The following is a 13,696-nucleotide window of genomic DNA, read 5'->3' on the forward strand; positions in this document are numbered from 1 at the left end:
GTGATCGCGCGACGCATGACGTTACTGCGGGCGCGAACTGTCGCGAGACAGCGCAAATGGCTATCAACAATCCAACATCTCGTGGAGAACGCGACCGGATCGGGAAAACTTGTCGGCGAACGCTGGGATTCAGGTAAGGCGATCGCGCGCATGCGAGAATGTATTATTTTACAGCGCAAGCAAGAAACAAATTATCGCTAAGCTGCGGAATGCGGAAATTTTGACATTTTCACGCTTTCCGCGGAACGCAAAAATGCCAAATTATCGCAATTTCCGCGAATGGAACGAAATTTTGGCCCAGGCCTAATTTTGACAAATATTTTACAATCATAATTAACTAAGGAAATAGGGCAACAGGATCTTTATCAGGTTTAGGGATAATCACAATCATTGCTTCCAAAAAGGATCCAGAAGCGTTAGAAATCTTAAATAAGTTAATTGAAAAGTTCTAGTACTGTAAGGGCAAAAATAGAGTAAAAAGAAGAAAACAATTAAATAGAAAATCCATCTGGGCCTGGTCCTTAGGTTTTTTTAGGGGTTTAATAGCATCCATAATCTTCTGAAGGGTTATATCGGCTTCTAATAATTCAAATTTATCAGGAATGGTAGAAGGATAAGGGAGACCATCAAAAAAGGTATGTATATCATATTCTAAAGGAATAGTATCTTCGGAGTATAATAATTTGTAGTATTCTTGAAAAGCAGTTGAAATATCTGTATCAGGGGAAGCAATATTATCATAAGGTCATTACGAATACGTCCAACATTTTTACATTCAGATTTTATTTTTAAATAATTAGGCAACATTTTCCCTGCCTTCTTTTGACCTCCATGATATTTAGATTGAACTTTAAGTAAGATAGTACAGGCACCAGTGGTAGTAAATTTATTAAGGGTAAACTTGGCCTTAATCAATTTGTGTAGATTAAAAGAAAATTTAGAGGTAAAATAGGTATGTTCCAATATCTTTCTTTATTGTCATAGCTTGATATATTGGAAATTTGCGACCTTTTTTTGGTTTAGATGAATATGCTATACTGAAGGCCAAGAATGAAGATTTGAAAGCATCCCAATTGTTAGAAGAAGAGGTTTCAATATAAATACATTGAAAACATTCATTAATAATTAATTAATTACTTTTGTAATAAAATTATTATCCGATAAAATCAAATTATAAAATTTCCAAAAAACTGTTTTAGAGTTAGTGAAGGATAAGTCAAAAGAAGATGAAACCGGGGCATGATCTGAAATACAAATTGTGCCAATTTCCGAAGATTGGACGGAAAGAAGGAAGGACTTGGTAACTAAAATATGTTCAAATATATAGACATGGTATGATGTACAGTAGAAAAAAACTGTAAACTCACAAATATCAGGTTGCAAGATTTTCAGACATCAAACAATGGATAAGTTGCAATGGCCGATTGAAATGTTTTATGAGATTTATCAGAATTAAATTAACTTTTAGATTTCCTATCAGTGAAGGGATCTTACCACTGATTAAAATCTCCTGCAACATTAATATTGGGGTTATCGATTGAGGCAAATTTTATTTTTATATTATTCTCAAAATCAGGGCCAGGTTTGACAGGACCATAGATACTAACTAAATACATCTGTTTGTTCTGAATTGTTACAATAGTCATTACCCATTGTCCATCAGTGTCACATTGAGTCGATACAATCTGAGCATTTAGCGATTTATGAAAAAGAATGGCAACACCACCTTTACTGTTAAAAGCTGGAAAATAAACAAACTGACCAACTCCTTGCCTTTTCATCTTAAGCGATTCAAAATCATTTCAATGAGTTTCCTGTAAGAGAGTTACATGTGAAATAAAGTTTGACAAAAGAGAAACTACCTTTTGTCTTTTGACAGGATGTGCCGAACCGAGAACATTCCACAAGACAATGTTAAACATATTTAGAATTAGGGGTGGAAAACAGGAACATGGATGATAAGCTGAAAAAACGTAAAGGGAAACAAAAAGACAAGATGTATTAACATGTACATAACATGTGAACAATACAAGCATGATACCAATAGAGAACTGGAAAACACTCACAGAGAAAAAACAAGAATAAGAATATAAGAGAAGAGATACGAGATGGACAGCAAGATAAAGAGACAGATCAAGGATGAAATTCAGATCTGAAACTAAGGGTGGGCGGCAAATTCCGTTCCGCTTGCGGAACTTGCGAAATGTTGGCATTTTCGCGTTCCGCGCAGAACGCGAAAATGTCCAAACTTCCATGATCCGCGGCGGAACGGAATTCATGGGCATGAGGGTAGGGGTATTGCACAAAACGGTGGCATCTTCCTGGATAAATATGGCATGCAGGGCAGCAATCATTCTGGCACGATGCTCCTGTCACATAAATTAAACCTCAGCAGGAAGCACTTACAGACATAAATAAAGCAGGTGCCCGAGTTGAAGCTCAAATTCTGTAATGCATTAATCAGCCCAAAAATTTGTGTGCGAAGTTTTGACTAAGCAGATGTGCCTTCTCTCCATTTCCACCCTAAAAAGATAGCTGTAATCCTTGCTGGAGGTCTTCACATCCTTGCGTTTCTCGAGCGCAATCTTCGTGTAGAATTTGTGAGCGTGGCTAAGCAGATGTGCCTTCTCTCCATTCCATACTGAAAAGTTAGCTGTAATCCTTGATAGAGGTCTTTGCATCTTTGATTTTCTCGAGCGCAATCCTTGTGTAGTAACTGTGACCAGGAGGTTCCTTCTCCTCGTCTGCCGCTGAGATCCTGCTCTGACCCTTTATAAACAAGAGGCATGTGAACTGGACCAGAAGCCCCGCCCATTTGGCCCCGCCCCACATTCACTAGCGGTATGCAACGCCTTCCCGTCCTTTCCCCAATATGTTGGACAGCTCACTCAAGGGACCCGGCGCCGTGGCAAAGTTACAGACACAGAAGGTCAATGGAGACAATTTTTCTGGCCCTTTACGCAGCTGTAGTGTAGGAAAGGCACTATACATTTACACAACGAGGTAGAGGTATTGCACAAAATGGTGGCATCTGCTTGGATTCATTCTGGCACGATGCTCCTGTCACAAAAATTAAACATCAGCATGAAGCACTTACAGATATAAATAAAGCAAAGAAGCCCCGCCCCCGAAATCTCCGCGAGCACGCGAATTTCCGCGTGTTCGCAGAGATATTTTGCTGTTTCGCAGAATTTTGCAAAAGGCAACTTCGCAAATTCCACCCACCCCTATCTGAAACAAAGAGCATGGAGAATGAGCATGAGACTTACAGCACAGAAAACAAGAATAACAGCATAGGGGGAATAAAATACATTTGATGAAAGATAGCTAAATAGGTTAAACATAGAAAAAGACCATGGGGCAAAAACGGCACAGATGCGTGAGGCATCTGTGCCGTAAAAGTGTTGCATTGCTGGAGTTATGTCGCAAGCGCGACGCAGCTCCAGCAATGCTCTGGGGGGCCCTATCTTGTGAATGCTGCGTCAATCCTTACGCCTGCTTCAGGCAGGCGCAGGGTTTTGACGCATCATGGGCCTAAAAGTGACTGAGTGAAATCTTTTAGATTTCACTCAGCCACTTTTAGGAGGCGTTCCTGCAACGGAACGCCCCCCCTGCGCAGGAATGCCTACTTCTGGCACATGGCTTTACAACGTGACGCATCTCCCTAGATGTGTCACGTTGTAAATCTGTTGCAGCATGGTGCTAGCTTTGCGCCGCCGCTGCGTCACAAAAGTGACGCAATGGCGGTGCAAAAGTGGCGCACGGGGCTTGTAAATCTGCCCCTGAGTAAATAACAGAATCCACACCCTGACTGTACGCTGTCCGATGAAAGGGGACACTGGTGGGGCTGCAGGGTGTTCTGTTTCTTTCAGACTTCGTAATATTCTGTCTAAGTTTCTTTTGTAGTGCTCTTAGTTTCTTCAGAATTCCCACTCGAATTTCTTTTAAAATATGTTAAGTAATTTCTTCAATCCATATGCATGGTTCCATTGCATCCTCGTCGACAGTGTTACAATCAATGTTGTTGTTTCGTAGGTTATGAAGCATGTAGGATTATTAGGTTCAGATCAAATTGAAAGTAAATCAGATAAAGTCCCACCAAGAGCAGCATCCTGCTGCTCAGCCCTTCTCACCGCAACTGTCCACTCCATCCAAGCACAAACACTCTTAACAATCCAATCATCCATTGACCTCACTCACTGGCTGAATAGCAGGGACTTGGAACTCTGGGGAGGATGCACAGTACTTACGACAAGTCACAACACAGACCCCTCCTGCTGTCTTCTTTCTGGATGGATGATGTGGTAGAGTATCCTCAGTAATAGTCCTGCAGATGTTGCAGTTGGCTTTGTGTATGGACACTCTATGTTACGGTCTGCATATGCACTTGCATATGCGATCTAGGTCAATGTGTGTATGCAAAGTGCATGTATGTATGCATGCACTGTACAGAAGCAAAACCTAATGGCTATTCTTTTATAAATGTTTGTCCGAAATTAAATCTAGACCATTCACCAATGCCCACCAGCATTTTCAATATTAGGTTTTCTAGATTTTTTTCTCCTGCTTCTTTTAGAGTTTACTGTAAATAAAAAAAGAAATTAGTTTACTGCATACTTATCAAACATATTTTATCATTTTTAGTTGTCTTGATGCTTAATAGAATTTTAAAGCCTGCTGCACGTAGGAACAATGTCAAATGAAAGATGAGGAAAGAACTGTAAGAAAATATTTTCTGCAGGAGTGGCCTCTGGATAGGAACTATCTCACATAAACACAAAAGCCTACAGTTTGCTATAATTGTAATTGTATTTATACTGTGCATGCTATCCCTAAGGATTAGTGGTGGATTAGTATAGGGAAATATGAATTTGAGCCGTGGACATGGAGGTCTGTTAAAAGGATTGAATAGGATAATGGAGGGAGAGAAGAGGGAAGAGTTTAGAAAGTGTTATTTGGGAGACCATCGTAGTTAGATGAGGTTTGTGATGAGTAAAAGGAGAGATGGAGGATGAAAAAGTCTCCAGAAATGGATTAGGGAGATCATAGTATTCAAATGAGGTTTGGGATGAATCAAAGGATGGATACATGAGGGAAGAATTTAGTAAGTGTTGTTTGGATGATCGTAGTAGTAAAATGAGGTTTGGGGTTAGCCAAGGAGGGATAGAGTAGGGAAGAGTCTAGAAAGATTCTTTTTGAAGATTGTTGTAGTAGAATGAGGTTTAGGATGAGTCAGAGAGGGGAGATAGAGGATATATTGAGAGTTGTATAGGGCAAGACATTGAGTAGTAAATTGGAGAGAGTCAAAGGTCTTTTTTTTCTTCTACAGTAGGAATAAAGTAATAAATACATAGACACATACCTTCATAGAAAGGGAATCCATGTGTAAGGAGGATATTATATTGAGATGTAAAGCTCTATTGTATAAACTGTTGCTGTACTTGAAGCTAATTTGTGTATTGTTATAATTTTTTTTTTTTAATAATTTTTATATTTTCCACAATATTTCACGTGATGCTAAACCTAATGAATAAACATGACAAAATTTGTGAATGAGAAGAAATTTAGAACTAACAACCTGACGTATAAACACTTAAATGTTTGTTGAAATTCAAATGTCATGATAAAAATGATTCAGTGGAGATACAATGCTTCTGTAAAATATTTAAAACAAAGGCATGCGAAGAAAGGTTTTGTAGGATAAAATTAAAATGGTACATAGTGATAGAAATAATTTCCATGGCACCAAGATTAGGCAACATTGTGTGACTGAGGCCAGGGTTCCTGAAAGATTCAGCACGTAGCCAGAGACTATAGTTCATTCAGAAGTCCTAGATTCAGAACAAGAAGCAGTGCTCAAGTACCAGAGAACAAGAATCTTGTCACGGTTCTAGTTCCATATTATGGCAGAGAACACAATTAAAGCATCATGGATCTACATAATGGTAATGAACATTCCTCACACCCAAAGGGCCATATATGTTGCTGATATGTGTAGAATATTACATTTTGGTTAACTGCAGACCACCTCAAAATTCTCATGCTCTGATATGGTAATGGTCATGATATAGATTACTGTTAGACCTATCATCCTTAAGTTGTCTTCCCCCAAATGTTTTGCCTTCCTCCTCCATGTTTACTGATCTCACTTTTGCTGGCCTTAGAACTCTGTGCACTATACCACTGCTAACAAGTGCTAAGGTGCGTGTGCTCACTCCTTAAAACATGATAGCATTGACTCATCCCCAATTTACATGTTTAATTCACTTATGAGTCCCTAGTAAACTGGTACTACATGTACCCAGGGTCTGTAAATTAAAAGCAACTAATCAGCTGCAGCACTTATTGTGCAGCCAATTTAAGTAGAAACTAACAGAACATAACTCACATATAAAACATACATTGGTGAACGGTATTGACAGAGAGAGTGAGTGACATGAAAGGGATCCTTTCTTGTTTCTATTGTTAATTGACCCTGTCCCTTTTGGTTAGAAAGGCACCCCTCTGAACCTTATGGCAAACTTCAGTAGCCGTTTAAACATGTCTAAGACATGCCAGTGCTGCTTGATGGTGTAATTGTAAATTGCCATTTGGACTTGGCAAAATAAAACTTTTGCCAGGCTCAAACCTTCCTTAATTAATAAACATAAGTCACCTCAAGGGTAGGCCTGCCAGCCCAGAGGGCTGGGTGCCATATATTTAAAAAGTAGGACATGTACTTTTATGTTTTGGATGCCCTTGTAGTGAAAAACTCTTAATTTGTTTTTTTTTTGCAAGGCCTACCTCTCCCAAAGAATAACATTGGGGTCTACCTCTCCCAAAGAATAACATTGGAGGTACCTCATTACATTTAATAAGCTGTAAACTCCAAATGGGAATAGGTGACCAGTTCATATTTGGTGTCTTTGGAACTGTAATGAAAAATCCTCTATTATGGTGAAGTCTGATTTTTGGTTACAATTTTGAAAATGACACTTTTAGAAAGTTACCCATTCCCTACCATTTAGTGCCTGAAGCCTGTCTCCGAGTCACATGACTGGGTGTGGTGACAGTTGGGCTTTGTGTATTCCTTCTAGACAGCCACACACAATAGAAAGCTAAGTTGTGCCTAGATGGGCCATCACAGGGAGGGCAGAGCTTGGCAACGCCCTATTTACACTTGAATAGGCTGTGTCCTTCTTCCACACAAAGGGCTACATACTCTCTGTAGTTAGTCTGGAGCCACATCAGAGGAGACAGGAAGCCTGTGCATTTCAATGTGACAACCTCTGGAAGCCTCTCCCACTTCAAAGGAGGTACCTGGTATACATTTTGGACCTCAGACACCAACTTTTCAGGACATTCCTGGACCTGTGGATACTACAGAAGAAGGACTTCTGTGATGTTTTGCTGCCAGTAGGACTGCCACTCTGCTGCTCTGCTATTCTGCCTCTCTGCTGCCTGATGCCCTGCTTGCTGAGAAGGAAGATTGGACCTTTACCCTTCATCCTATGCTGAAGTGTCTCTAAGGGTCAGCCAGCTGGCATCCTGGTCTTAACTACAGGGACATAACAAGCTCCAGAGGTTCTCTGCAACTGCCTAGCTGACTTGCTGCCTGGCCTGCAACTGGGCCTGGTTGAGCCCTTCTGGCGTATCCTGGAGTGAGTTCCTGACCTTCAATTGGTACCCCTCATTTCATTGACCATTTGTGTGGCACAGTTGAGCTCTCCTGAATTTGTGGGGCTCTTTGCAAAAAATACCAGGCCAGTTCTCGCCAAGACTGTGTCATCATGCCAACTGCCAGTGTGAAGTACTATCAAAACAACTCTTCGTGCTGCAGCATCGACCACCAACTCGAATCTGTAGCCACAATTATCTGAGACACCGGCAGGATGCTCGTGCTACAGCAACGATGGTCCGCAACACCTGGCCAGCCCCTCGCACTATTCGACTGATACCTGTTACACTCTCCCTTCTCCTTGTGGCTGCTTCCACTGCGAATGGAACTCTTGATGCTGGACTGAGAAGGTGTCTCTTTCACTAGGAATAACCTGGTTCCTGTATATAACCTGCACTTCATTACGGTTGGCCTGAACTTGTGGCTTTCTTCTGGTCTCCGTGACCAGATAGCTGTGAGTGGTGCATTGTGCTCTATGTGCTATTTTCACTTAAATCTTAAAAACTGCATATTTCCGGTTTTATTGATTGGATTTTTGTTATTTTGGTCTTGTTTTATTTATTAAATTCTACTCTGGTGTTTTAACTTAGTACGAGATTTTTCTTGTGTTGTGTTTTCACTTAATTACTGTTTGAAGCGCTGCGTCAATAATACACATTGTTTCTCAGTCAAACCTCACTGCTTTGTGTCAAGCTACCAGAGGGTTGACCACAGGTTAATTTGCAGTTTGTTTGTGACTTCACCCTGACAAGGATTGTGGTTGCTACTTAAGTAGGGTGGCACCCCCCTCAACCAGTTACCACATTTCTTACAGATACAATACAATAAGAGAAGGACGGGGTCTAGGAATGCATTTGTGTGTTATTTCATTGTGGAGGATGGAAGTCAGGGGAGAATTTGCCACTTTTTGTAGCATGATTGGTTTTACCAAAATGCTACTTTCCTTTTGTCACTAATGCCACAATGTCGACTGAAATACTTGTATATCAGTGGTGTACTTTACATTTACATTTTGGACTCAGACCCAACAATATCCACATCCTCTGCAAAGTGGCAAAAATATTCCTCAAAAAGTTGTCACACTTCCGTAACTATTTAAACTAACCAAACATTATCTGTGCAAAAATATTTACTTATTGAATAAGATCATGATTTTAAGGTCGAGCCTAGCAGCGCGCATGTGCTGCTCTGCGAGGCTTATTGTGTTTACTCCGTGTGGGTCTGACTCCTCCCACACATTGGATTGGCTTTTGCGTGTGTCTTTCAATAATGAAAGTACGCAAATGGCTAAAGGCGGGAGCATGTCCCACCTCTTTTGTAATGTTCACTTCCACGGAATTTTGCTCTCGGGAGCGAGCAGCGGCGCGCAGGGTGGCAGCTGCATTCCTCGTGGGTCAGTTTACTATCTACAAACAACGCGCCGTGCTTTTGCTTGTTTTGTTTGTTTCCTAAATAGCCCAAATTGTTTTTTTATTTCTTGATTCTTGAGTTGGTGGTTAACTTGGCAGAGTTCTCAGATAAGTTAAATAACTACTGGTGCTAGAAAAATTTCCGTGTTAGTTTACAAAAATAAAGTTTCTATAATTTATGACCGACTGGGGGTGTCTTGTGTGAAAGACGTGCTCCATTGGCTCTGTTGCTGGCGTGTGGCACGTCCATCGATGTACCTGACTTTCTAACTGCATTGTGGTACCTCATCCATATTTCACAAAGTTTGGCAGATTGCATTCTTGTGAGGAGTGAATGGAATAGGGGTGTAACCTGAGTTGCAGCAACCTGTGTACACGAGTAGGCGGTTTTTGGAGAAAATTTTATAAACTACTTGTTCGCCCTCCGAGTCGACCTCTTTTAACGCCTTTAATTGATTTCTCTGAGCTCATTAGCTGCACACGTTTTTAATGCTTCTCCCCAGCAGTCGAATGGAACAGTAGGCACTGTGCAAGAGTGCATGTGTTTTCCCGATGTGTCCCTCGTGTACTGCTGTTTCTCTCTCGCCCGTGTGCTTGTCTCCCCTCTCTCAGTATTGTGTTCACCCACGTGTGCTTCTCGTAAATGCTCCCCATTCCTCTTCATCACCCATGTTGCCCCCTACCCTTCCTTCAGATTGCTTCCCCCACCTGTGCCTTCCGCGTTGCTTCTGCCCCCCCCCCGCCCTCCATGTTGCTTCCCCCGTTATGCTTCATTCTCCACCTGCAGCCTTCGTGTTGGTTCCTCCCACATGAGTCCTCTGTGTTACTACCTCCTAAAAAATGCGATTGTGTTACGTTTTTTTATTCACCAATCCAGCTCGTATTTGTAAATAAAAAGAGAAAACAGCAAATCTATTGCGAGACCTATTGGCTTTGCCAATGCTTGTTACTTTCTTGCTAAAGATACACTCTTCAATAGGACCTAACTGTTATTTTCAATAAATATTATTTTCCTTCGGTTACATTTTAGCACTGTTTCTTTAACTGTTACTGTGGTGGTTTAGGCGGATATCACGGTCCAATTGTAGCTAGAACTGACAAGGCCGAGCCATCTGTGCATAGCGAAGAATATAAACAAAAAATCTCTTGGCTTCTGAGGCATGTGTACCGTCATCAATGAGGCATCCAGAGAGACCATTCAGAAGCGAGCTTGAATCGGTTTGAAGCCAGGATGCAGGCCTGCCGTATGTGCTTAGAGCTTCTTAATTGCTTAGTCATTTCTCTTTTCAACCCACATACAAGCTGTGCCGAAGTATCCTGGTGTACAACTGCAACACTAAGGCACTGCACAATATCCTCATCTGCAGCTCTGTTTTCGGTCGAAGAGGAATGCTAAATGTGACTTTTACATGTCTGTAACAAGTGCATAAATCTGTCAGATCATTTGTGCGTGCTTCCAGACACGTGCTCTAATTAAGAATTACAGTACATAGTGGCTTTACAGTCATGATGAAGCTGCAATAGGCTAAGGCTTCTTTAGTTGTGGGCGTAGAGAGGAACATACAGACATTTAAAGTGGAATGGCAACACATTTATACTAGAATTCGAGCATTTGCTGGCTTTTTGTTCATCCCTTGGTGAAAGATTTACTGGCGCTAATCCCAAAGTGAGCTGTAGAAACGAGAATCTGCGCTGTCAGTCAGGTTGAACTGTGCACAGATTCTGCCATTTCATTACAGTTAACAAAGAACATCTAGAGGCTTAAGTCTATCCTATTATCATCAGGTGCGGGTAGTGCCTACAGGCATTCCTCAAAAAAACAGCTTTGCACCGTTATGAAGTAAATGTAAATGTAAATGCTAGTATTTGTAAAGCGCACAGCTACCTCCGGAGAGGTGTCCTGGCGCTGGGGGCCGGCGAGAAGATTATGCAAGCTATTGCCCAGAGTCACATGGTGCTGGGTTAACCTGCCGCCGGACCCGGGGAATGGACCGTGAACCCTGTGGTCCGGAGTCAGTCACCCTGGCCACTGCGCCACACCTCTTCCACTTCCTCATGCTGGCATTTACATTCCTCATCCCATTACAACCCTCCATGTGTACTAAATATTCTTCTTAGCATTAGCTTATTCCTGGAAACCCTAGAGTGGATCCCAGGCCCCAAGAAGCCACAATAGTATAAATCAAAGCAATTGACATCTGATATTGTAATGGCCTTACTGATAGCAAGTGCATCGCTCACAAAGGGGAAAGGAAATACGCGGATCACTGGATGGCTTCATGCTGTTTATATCTCTCCACTCACCATGCAGATAATTCATCACATTAGCTAAAGTGTAAAGCTACTGGAACACACTCAATGAAATATTCAACAGAAGGGGAACACGATTCATGGAAATCAAGCACTGCATTAACCCACTCCCCCACCCACTACTCTTACACCATCGGTCTCGTCATAAGTGAAAAAATACAGAAAAGCCAACCAAACATTAACAGCTCCAAGCCTACAGTCTTTTTGTCTCCCATCCCGCATTGCTATATCCCACAAAGGCCATCCTTTCAACGTATGTCTCACAAACTTTACAGCCATCCTCAACCCCTTCAGTCACCTCCTATGACAATAATGCCCTACCCTAAACTTTCGTCAAATCACACGCTGGAGAAGCTCTCCATCCTGTGCTTGCAAGTAATTCATAGGACAATCCTCACTCAAGGTATCTTCCCAGAAGTCATTAAGCATGGCCATTTCAATTGGCAAGATCATAGAAAAAGCAATTTACTCTTAACTCAAAGGACACTTCAAGCCCAAAGGTCTAATTTGCAGCTACTAATCAAGCTTAAGTACATGCTACTGCACTGAAAGTCCCACCATAAATATAGTGGAGAATACCCGTCTTACCAAAGACAAGGAGGTTTCCAGCCTCTTGATAGCTCAGGATCTCTTGCCTGCCTTTGACACCCTAAATCATACTACCCTTATTTACACCTTTCCATCTTTAATGGTATTCTCTGGCAATGCCATTCACTGGTTCATCTCCTACTTCTAATTAACTCCAGCACATCCACCTGAGTGATATAAAATGCAAAAGCTCCCCATTATCTGCAGAGTACTCCAGGCTTCCCACAGTCAGCGGCTCATTCAACCTCTGCATCAAGCAGATTGTGCACCTATAGAGCGCCATCGACCTCGGCAATATGACAACCACATACTACTCTACGTGAATGTCTATTCTATTCTGAATATTCCGCAACCCCAAACACCACCACCCTGGGTATTTAGCACCTACATGAAGCTGAATCCCACCAAGTACAAATTCATCCTACTATTCTAAACCTGGCACAATAGTATGACCCTAAATGGCTGCAATCCCCAACTATTAACCAACACCAATTCACTCAAATTCACTATTAACAACAAAATGTTCCCCAAGAAAAACATCAAGAAGAAGACTTAACTGGTACGGTATCAGGTCTGACTCTGCAAATAAAGTGAAACTGTTCTTTGCTGAAAACAGTGTCCGAACCACCATCCAAGCCAAGTACCTTGGCATCTGATTGAAGAAAATGTCTTGCTTCATGTCTTCAGACACGCCACTTTTGTCTCCCTTTACTCACTGTGACACGGCTCATCAAGATTCTGAAGAAATTCATCCATTTTTCCCCTAAACGTATGAAACGCCACTTGCTTCCATTGCTTCCATTGTGTGCTTGCATTCTATTCAAGTCCACTATCACCTCTTCCACATGCCCCCCTTGAATAGCACCCTTGCCTATCTGACTAACAAACACAGCCAAGACACTGCCAAACTAGAGGTAAAGAAATTAACAAAGACTAGAAACAGTAAACAAGTCTTCTCCATTTATACACCAATGACCTGGAACAACATCTCTATTAATATCAGAACTGCCGTAAAACTCTAGAGAAGAGCTGAGGATTGTGTTGTATTTTAGCAACTGTATCATAGCTTTCCCAGCATCTGGTTGCCATCTCCACTGGATTCTGGAGTGTGGAAGCCAGGGGACAGAGAGCAGGCAGTTGCTGAGGGAGAAGGACCTTGGTGCCTCAGGGGTTGTTACGCCTTACAATTAAACTTCTTCCTGCTATACAAATGGTTTCCTGTGGACTTTAAAAGTGGCGACGATGATGCGATGCCCTTGAGTGCTGCTCTGTCGTGTCGTGTGGAAGAGTTTGGAACCGATCTCCTCGATTTTGCTGAGCCCACAATCCCCATTGGTGCTCAGAATACTTGGTAAGGGCAGGTGTCACACGTCTCACTGCAGCAGTTTATAATCCTAGAGAAAACGGTTTTGTGGAAAGATTTAGCCGTGTGTTAAAGGAGTGTGTACAGTTGGCTGATGTGTGTGGTGAAGAATGTAAAAATGCTGTGAAGGAGATGTTATGGAGTTATCGGAACACACCCCACCTGGCCACATTGTAAACCCCTTTTAGTCTTTTTTAAGGGCTTTGTTGCTGGTACCAAAGTGACTCCAGCTTGGTTGTGCAATTCGAGTTGCACATGTGTGAGTAGGGATAACTTGGTGTGCAGAGTGCAAGATGATCAAGAGAAATACGCGAGCAGACAGAATGACAGAATCAAGAGCTGTGCAAGCAAATTCAGAATTAGTGACTG

This window comes from Triturus cristatus, chromosome 4_1 (assembly GCF_964204655.1).
Source record: "Triturus cristatus chromosome 4_1, aTriCri1.1, whole genome shotgun sequence".
NCBI lineage: Eukaryota > Metazoa > Chordata > Amphibia > Caudata > Salamandridae > Triturus > Triturus cristatus.